Source organism: Geotrypetes seraphini, chromosome 18 (genome assembly GCF_902459505.1).
Source record: "Geotrypetes seraphini chromosome 18, aGeoSer1.1, whole genome shotgun sequence".
Classification (NCBI taxonomy): Eukaryota; Metazoa; Chordata; class Amphibia; order Gymnophiona; family Dermophiidae; genus Geotrypetes; species Geotrypetes seraphini.
Genome location: NC_047101.1, coordinates 11,278,551 through 11,286,975, shown reverse-complemented (window position 1 = coordinate 11,286,975; position 8,425 = coordinate 11,278,551).

Here is an 8,425-nt window from a genome sequence, read left to right as displayed (position 1 = left end):
CAAAAATGGTACCAGTTTCTAGTTTTTGAGATACAGAACATTTGCCATATACTACTCTTCATTCTGCTCGCCCATTTAAAAATCAGGATATTTTAATGTACTGTTTAGATTAATATCTTTTAAGCATGAAGGAAACATATTAAAAGAAAAGTATACAACATGAAAATCTACTTATTTCATACCAAAAGCACAATTTTATGATACAAACTATCCAGTCATTCGACCCACAAGAAGCTCCTTTTGTAAGACTTCTGAGAGTGGGATCTGCCAGGACAATCCCGCATAAGATTCCAACAATAGTCGGCCATCATGTCTGCATCCCGTCTTCCTTGGTATCTGGCTTCCATTGATTTTTTGATGTCTCAGTGAAATCTTTCACCTTGCTCTTCGCTTAAGTCACCGAGGTTCTCTGGAAAGCGATCTAAGTGACTGTGCAGATAATGGACTTTAAAACTCATGTTACAGCCAAGCCTGTTGAAATGAAAGAGCATATCCTCTACTAATTGTGTGTAGTTGTCTGCCTTCTTGGTGCCAAGAAAATTTTTCACAAAAAGAACAAATGAAGACCAGGTACATCATTTGATTTCATTCTTTCATGCTATGAAATGTACGTCATTTATAAGTTGTCTGATCTGTGGACCATCAAAAATTCCTGCCTTCACTTTTTCCATGGTAAGTCCAGGTATGTCTTTATTCAAAGCCTTTACAAATTGTTTCATCAGGCCTAGCTTTATATGTAGTGGTGGCGGTAGGATTCTCTCTCGTGCTACCAAAGGTTCATTGATTACATTTTGTCTTCCAGCCACCATATATTCCCTCAGAGGCCAATCTTTTTTGCCCAATGTTCATGTTTGGTTCTACTATCCCAAATCTGCTATCCCATAACCATATCTAAGAAACTAGAGCTGATGCAGTCTATCCAAAGCAATTTTATGAATCAGCACCCCAAATAATCCCAGGAACTAGTCAAAAACCCAAAGCACCAAAAAACTTTTTTTTTTATGGCCTGCGTATTTTATCTTCTGGCACATTTCCCTTGTTTGAAAGTCCCTAAATTGTTGATCAGTTTACTGCATTGCCTTTCTAATCTTATAAATAAATTTGCCCTGTAAAAATAAAATTCTAGTTTTTCTCAAATGCTTTAAGTTTCTGTTCTTGAGTATTGCACAGAACTAAGTTATAAACCATTAGTGCATGCCCCGAATTAAAATCTATTTATAATATAATAGTGCTCCCTCGTGAATTCGTGGTCTGCTGTTCATGGTCCCGGTCATTCACAATATTTTCTGACCGCGATGGGGAGGCAGGAGAGGGCAGCCAGAGCACCGGCGAGTGAAGGAAATCACTTGTGGTATGCTCCGACCGCCTCTTCCTGTATTAAAGTCAAGCCTCACCAATCATGAGCTGCGTGTCAAAGCAGCTCCTGATTGGTGAGGCCTGACTTTAGTACAGGAAGAGGCGGTCAGAGCATAACACGAGTGATTTCCTTCACTCGCCGGTGCTCCGGCTGCCTTCTTCTGCTTCTCCAGCTGCCCTTGCCTGTCTCCCCTGCCTAAAAAACGATTTGCGGTTTTTTGACATTCGCCGGGGTCCTAGTTCGGAACCCCCGTGAATATCAGGGGAGTACTGTATACATATATACATATATAACTACATGCAGGGTTATAGAATTTGAGGGATGTGTGCCCAAGTTGCATATCAGGATTTACACTAGGTTTCAGCTGATGGAAGCCCTAGTGCCTGAAGATGGGTATGAGAATCTACACTAGGCACTATTTTATAAAGCAGTGTTCCGCAAACTTTTTGAAATGCTGGAAGGCATCCGGAAGTACACGGATGTTGACGTGATGATGTCACACACATGTGTGATGTTATCACTTCTACATGTGTGGATGCCCTCCAGCCACGGCCCTGAGCCTCCTAGTACCCTTGGTGGGGGGAGTGCTAGAGGAGAGGAGGAGAGGTGCCGGCAAGGGGGAGGGGCACCAGCTGACTGCCTACAGGACGTGCCTCTTGCTGCAAGAGGCATCTCCTATATGCAGTCAGCCGGGACCGGTGCCTCTCCTCCTCCTCCTCGATGGCATCTCGCAGCACACCTGGAACCTGCCACACAGTTTGCCATACACCGCTATAAAGGGCACTCATCCCAAAGCACCATAATAGAGAATAAAAAGAGGGCAAACTCATCCCCAGTCCCGTCCCCGTGAGTTCTATCCCTATCCCTGCCCCATTCCTGCAAGCTCTGCCTTAACCACACAAGCCTTGAACACTTGTGATTTTAAACTGTTTGAGGCTTGTGCAGATGAGGACGGAGCTTAGGCATTGGTGGAATGAGGCATTATGACATCACAGTCTGAGCTCTAGAATGTTGCTACTTATGATTTTAGAGTGTTTGAGGCTTGTGCAGATGCGGACGGAGCTTAGGCATTGGTGGAATGAGGCATTATGACATCACAATCTGAGCTCTAGAATGTTGCTTCTTAGGATTTTAAAGTGTTTGAGGCTTGTGCAGATGAGGACGGAGCTTAGGCATTGGTGGAATGAGGCATTATGACATCACAGTCTGAGCTCTAGAATGTTGCTACTTAGGATTTTAAAGTATTCGAGGCTTCTGCAGATGAGGGCGGAGCGGGCAGGAATGGGGCAGGGGCACGAAAAGAACTCGCGGGGACAGGAAAATGAGTTCCCGGGGAGTTGGGGGAAAATTTATCCCTGCGTCATTCTCTGCACCGAGCCCTGATTTTTCCCAGCACCTTTTTTTCCCCGGACCATAATGCATATTTATCGTGCCTATCCTGAAAACCAGGCCGTATGGGTGTGCCTCAAGGACTGGCTCAGGAAACCCTGGAACAATTAATATCACTGCATTTTCCGCATAACACCGTGATGAGGCATCCTTTGACAAGCTATTAATAGGACTACCTGTGCCACTCATTAGTTCCCATTATTTTAAAATGATTCACGATCCCACACGACTGCTTGTTCTTTCATTGGCATTTCTCTCTTTGCCAGGGTGATATTGTATGGTCTTGTCTGCTACTAATCTCCACTTATAAACGAACAGACCTCACAAGTCTAATGCTGTGAACAAGAACATTTTGTTTAACATAGTAGCAGAACTCATAAAATACCCTAAAGGTCGTCTAATCTGTCCAGGTTGCTTCTTTCTTTATTTAAAAAACTTGTAACCTGCGCCATCCAAATGTTCCAGGTGACTTCCATACATAAACATCTAATATAGTAAAACGCTAGGCCGCGCATGCGCACTCCTATTGCGTGCGTCCGTTTTCCGTGAGCTGTAGGGCAGCTCAGGTAGGAGTGCGCCTGCGCGCCAATCTCTCTCTCCCGCCATGGCAAACAGTAGGAGCAGCTAAGTTTTTTAAGTCTTGCAAAGCCGTCGGCCATGAAGTATGCAGGCGGCATACTTCACAACCAGCGGCTTTTCGAACCCCCCACAGCGCCACCGCCATCGCTGAACCTTACAAAACCCTCCATCCCCACCAGCACTGCCGGCTGCGGTTAAGGCGAGAGAGGCCATGTCGGCGGCTGTAGGCTGCCTAGCTTTGCCGTGAATCATACCCATAATGGTGTTAGGTGGCCTAAAGTGCCTAGGTAGGTTCAATTCCAGCACCAATTTTTTAGGTGCTGGTAGGCGCTTTGAAACTGAGTTAAAAACATCATTTCTATGAGTTTGGGTGCCTACCAGTGCCTAAAAAAAAATTGACGTGGGTTAGAGAATCCAGGCCTGAGTGAAGAAATATTTTCTCCTTTTGGAATCTGTCCTCATTACAAATATGATACAAGGTTTAAAATTTAAACATATGGGGGGAAATTTTATAAATGACATCCAAAATTCATCAGGAAGATCTGTGGTAAACTAGCATTTTGTAAGGGGTGCTCTGCACAGAAAGGGTGAACTCACAAATAATACAATGAAAGACTAGTACTGTATATGTCAATAAAGAAACAATTATCGTATATGCATATCGATGGTATAAATAGGCAAGATTCACATATATACTGTATAGCTCATATATTGTAACACCATTATTAGAGCTCATGTATTGTAACACCATTACTGAAGCTCATATATTGTAACACCATTACTGAAGCTCAGGTACTGTAACACAATTACTAAAGCTCATGTACTGTAACACCATTACTGAAGCTCATATATTGTAACACCATTACTAGAGCTCATGTATTGTAACACCATTACTGAAGCTCATGCATTGTAACACCATTATTAGAGCTCATGTATTGTAACACCATTACTGAAGCTCATATATTGTAACACTATTACTGAAGCTCAGGTACTGTAACACAATTACTAAAGCTCATGTACTATAACACCATTACTGAAGCTCATATATTGTAACACCATTACTAGAGCTCATGTATTGTAACACCATTACTGAAGCTCATGCATTGTAACACCATTATTAGAGCTCATGTATTGTAACACCATTACTGAAGCTCATATATTGTAACACTATTACTGAAGCTCAGGTACTGTAACACAATTACTAAAGCTCATGTACTATAACACCATTACTGAAGCTCATATATTGTAACACCATTACTCATGTATTGTAGCACCTTTACTGAAGCTCATGCAAACCGCTCAGAATTGACTCCCCAGTCATTAGTAGCGGTATAAAAGTTTCCAATAAACAAACAGAATACTAGCTTAGCACAGATCTTCCTGATGCCTAATTTTGGGTGTGAGCACAGCTTTGCTTTGAAGAATGCTGGTGTAGAAGGACCGAGGTTGAAATAGACACAAGAAAATGACATGGGATTATTTCCCGCGGTTATCTGCAGGGACGGGAACGGTGATGAATTTTGTCACCGTGTCATTCTCTAATTCAAATCTTAAACTAGATACATTGTGCCATCCTCTCATGCTTTTATGACTGACATGATTGTTTTACATGCATTTTGCCTTTGGTTGCTAATAAAGAGGGTTTTTGAAGACCAGGCGCGCTCTGCTCTTTTCCTTAGGATTCAGCTTTACACTGCAACACGTCTTAAAAAAAAAAAAAGCGAACAGAATATATTGTGAAATAGTTATGGACCTTGGTGAGTAATGCAGCCCTGTCAGTGCGCTTTTCATTCTTGATCATGGGAACAAAAGAAAAAGGTGTTTTGACAGTGCTTTGACCTAAGCTATACACAGCTGTCTGTCATTCTCATTCCTTCGCACCCTCTCCTTAATGACAGATGAGTAAATTCATGTTGGTGTGGCTTTCTCTGTCAGTCCCTGTGAATTTGCCTCTTCCCTCTTGTTCTCTCTCTCTCTTTCAAGATTGGGGGTTCAGGAAATTTATTTCTTCATGTTTTGTGTGTCATTTCATAGCTTTTTTTTCTGTATGTAAAGCCTGTTTCACCTGCAGGAAAATGTTACACAAGCCTTATTGGGTCAGACCAATGGTCCATCAAGCCCAATAGCCCGTTCTCACAGTGGCCAATCCAGGTCACTAGTACCTGGCCAAAACCCAAAGAGTAGCAACATTCCATACAGAATCTCAAAGAATAGCCAGATTCCGGAATCCCAGAGAGTAACAAGATTCTACATAGAATCCCAAAGAGTAGCAACATTCCATGCTACCAATCCAGGGCAAGCAATGGCATCCCCCATGTCTCTCTCAATAACAGACTATGGAGTTTTCTTCCAGGAACTTGTCCAAACCTTTCTTAAAACCAGCTACGCTATCTGCTCTTACCACAATCTCTGGCAACGCGTTCCAGAGCTTATCTATTCTCTGAGTGAAAAAATATTGTTGTAAAGGGTGCAGGCACCTGTCCTCCTCTCCGCCCCCCTCCTTCCCCACCCCTCTGCCACACACATGCGCCCTAGTCATTAGTGGCATAGAAGCTTTCAATAAATAATAAAATGCTCTTATGCTGCTTAGTAAAAGGAGTCCTTAGTTTCCCTCAAAAAATTAATTACAAGCATACACAACAAAAAAGATCTATCTATCTTGAAACAGTGAGTTCATGAAATCCAGCCCTGAAATAATTCAAAATAGGGTCATTTACTAGCAGTTAAAATACATTAATGGCATTAGCTCATGTTGCTAGTAACTGGCCCTAAAGAGAATATTTAAAACAGTAATAATATTAATGAGAAAATGAGAACATAAGAACTGCCATCTCCGGATCAGACCTTCGGTCCATCAAGTCCGGCGATCCGCACACGCGGAGGCCCAGCCAGGTGTACATCTGGCGTAATTTTAGTCATCCATATCCCTCTATGCCTTTCGTAAGGAGATGTGCGTCTAGATTGCTTTTAAATCCTAGAACGGTGGATTCCGCAATAACCTCCTCTGGGAGAGCATTCCAGGTGTCCACCACTCGTTGCGTGAAGCAGAACTTCCTGATATTTGTCCTGGACTTGTTCCCCCCCCCCCTCCCTTAGCTTCAGTCCATGTCCTCTTGTCCATGTCACATTGGACATTGTAAATAATTTTTTTCCTTCTTTATTTTGTCGATTCCTTTCAGTATTTTGAAAGTCTCAATCATATCCCCTCGCAGTCTCCTTTTCTCAAGGGAGAACAATCCCAGTCTCTTAAGTCGTTCCTCATATTCCAAGTTCTCCATACCTCTTATTAGCTTCATTGCTCATCTCTGCACCCTCTCCAGCAGTTTTATATCCTTCTTTAGGTTGGAAGACCAATGTTGGACAGAGTATTCCAAGTGTGGTCTGACCATTGCTCTATAAAGCGTCGTTATAACTTTCTCTGATCTACTCATGATTCCTTTCTTTATCATTCCTAACGTTCTATTTGCTTTCTTTGCCGCTGCCGCACATTGTGCCGACGGTTTCAGGGTCCTATCTATCAGTACACCCAGGTCCTTTTCTTGTTCGCTCTTACCCAGAGTTGCACCTGACATTCTATACTTGTGTTCCTTGTTCTTTCTGCCTAAATGCATTACTTTGCACTTTTCCGCATTAAACTTCACCTGCTATTTCTCCGCCCATTTCTCTAACTGACACAAGTCACTCTGGAGTTCCTCGCTATCCTTCTGCGATCTGATTGCCCGGCATAGCTTTGTGTTGTCTGCAAACTTGATGTTCCTTCTTCTAGATAAAGGGCAATAATAAGCCCCATTCCACCTGTTGTCTCTGGTCATTGGGGTTTCTAGACTTGTGGCATGACACAATGCATTTTGCTGCTTGATCAACTATTTCCCCCAGGGTTATTGGGCCTTTTGCCTGCATGGTCTTGCGAAGGAAGCCTTTCTTTTCTGTCAGCTTTGGGAAATGTACATCTCTCTCTTTTTCTTTTTAATGTTATTTTCGCTCCCTTTATCTAGTTCTTCTCTTTTCTTTTCTTACATTTCTTTCATTCTCTTTATTGTTTCTTTTTATTTCTTGCTATTTTCTTATTATTTTCTCTCTTATTTCAATGATATGAATTGAAACAAAAAGCATCCCTATATCTGTGCCCACATACTAGAAGCATTTGCCTCATTGAAACAAAAAGTGTCAAGAAAAGTGTAGAATAACTTGTAAGTTTCATGGCTCCACATCATGCTCTTCTTGGTTGGGCTGAGAAAATTTCAGCGGCCCCTCATATTGTGATGTCATATTTCCTCATTCCACCCGTGCCTAAGAGCCAACCTCATCGGTGATGTCACAATGGCTTGGTTTCCCTATACTTGTGTCCATTTGCTAGATGCATTTGCCTTATTGAAATGAAAAGTATTTTTAAGATGGAAAGAGCAATTGCAATACAGAAAGGGAACTATAATAATTTTATAAAGATCTGGGGGTCTTTGGAACGATATTGTAAGGAGTAAACATCATTTTCCTTGGATATGTACACATTGGGGGGTGGGAGGGAGTTTTTCTGGAAATTTCACTATATTATATGTTTGTATTATAGTTATGCTATAATTGATTATAACATTTGAAAGAAGGTGGGTGGGACGGGATATAATTTTTATGTTTGTAGAATTATATGAGAATTACAAGTGTTGTTGTTACTAATGATATATTCCTGTACACTTGCTGTAAGTTTTCAAAATGAATAAAGAATATTAAAAAAAAAAAGAAAAGAAAAGTATCAAGATACGTGTGGAATAACCTTATAAGTTTTGTGGCTCCACATCATTCTCTCCTTGGTTAGGTTGAGAACTTTTCAAGGGCCCTTTGTATCTTTATCAGGTGCCTGGAAGTTTTATGGCAGTCTGCGAGGCCAGACTATCTGATAACTTCACTGTGGTATCTGCTCTACACTTGAACATTAAATAGCAGTTGTTAGACAAAAAGTCTCTGACCTATGAACTCATTAGTCCCCCTTTGGTTCTCCTTGTTTATAGCTGTGATGTTCAAGCCTCCATACCCCTGGGTGACTAAAAGTTAAACAAAATCAAAACTTATTCCACTAATTTGCTACTCTGATCTAGCACAAAGAGG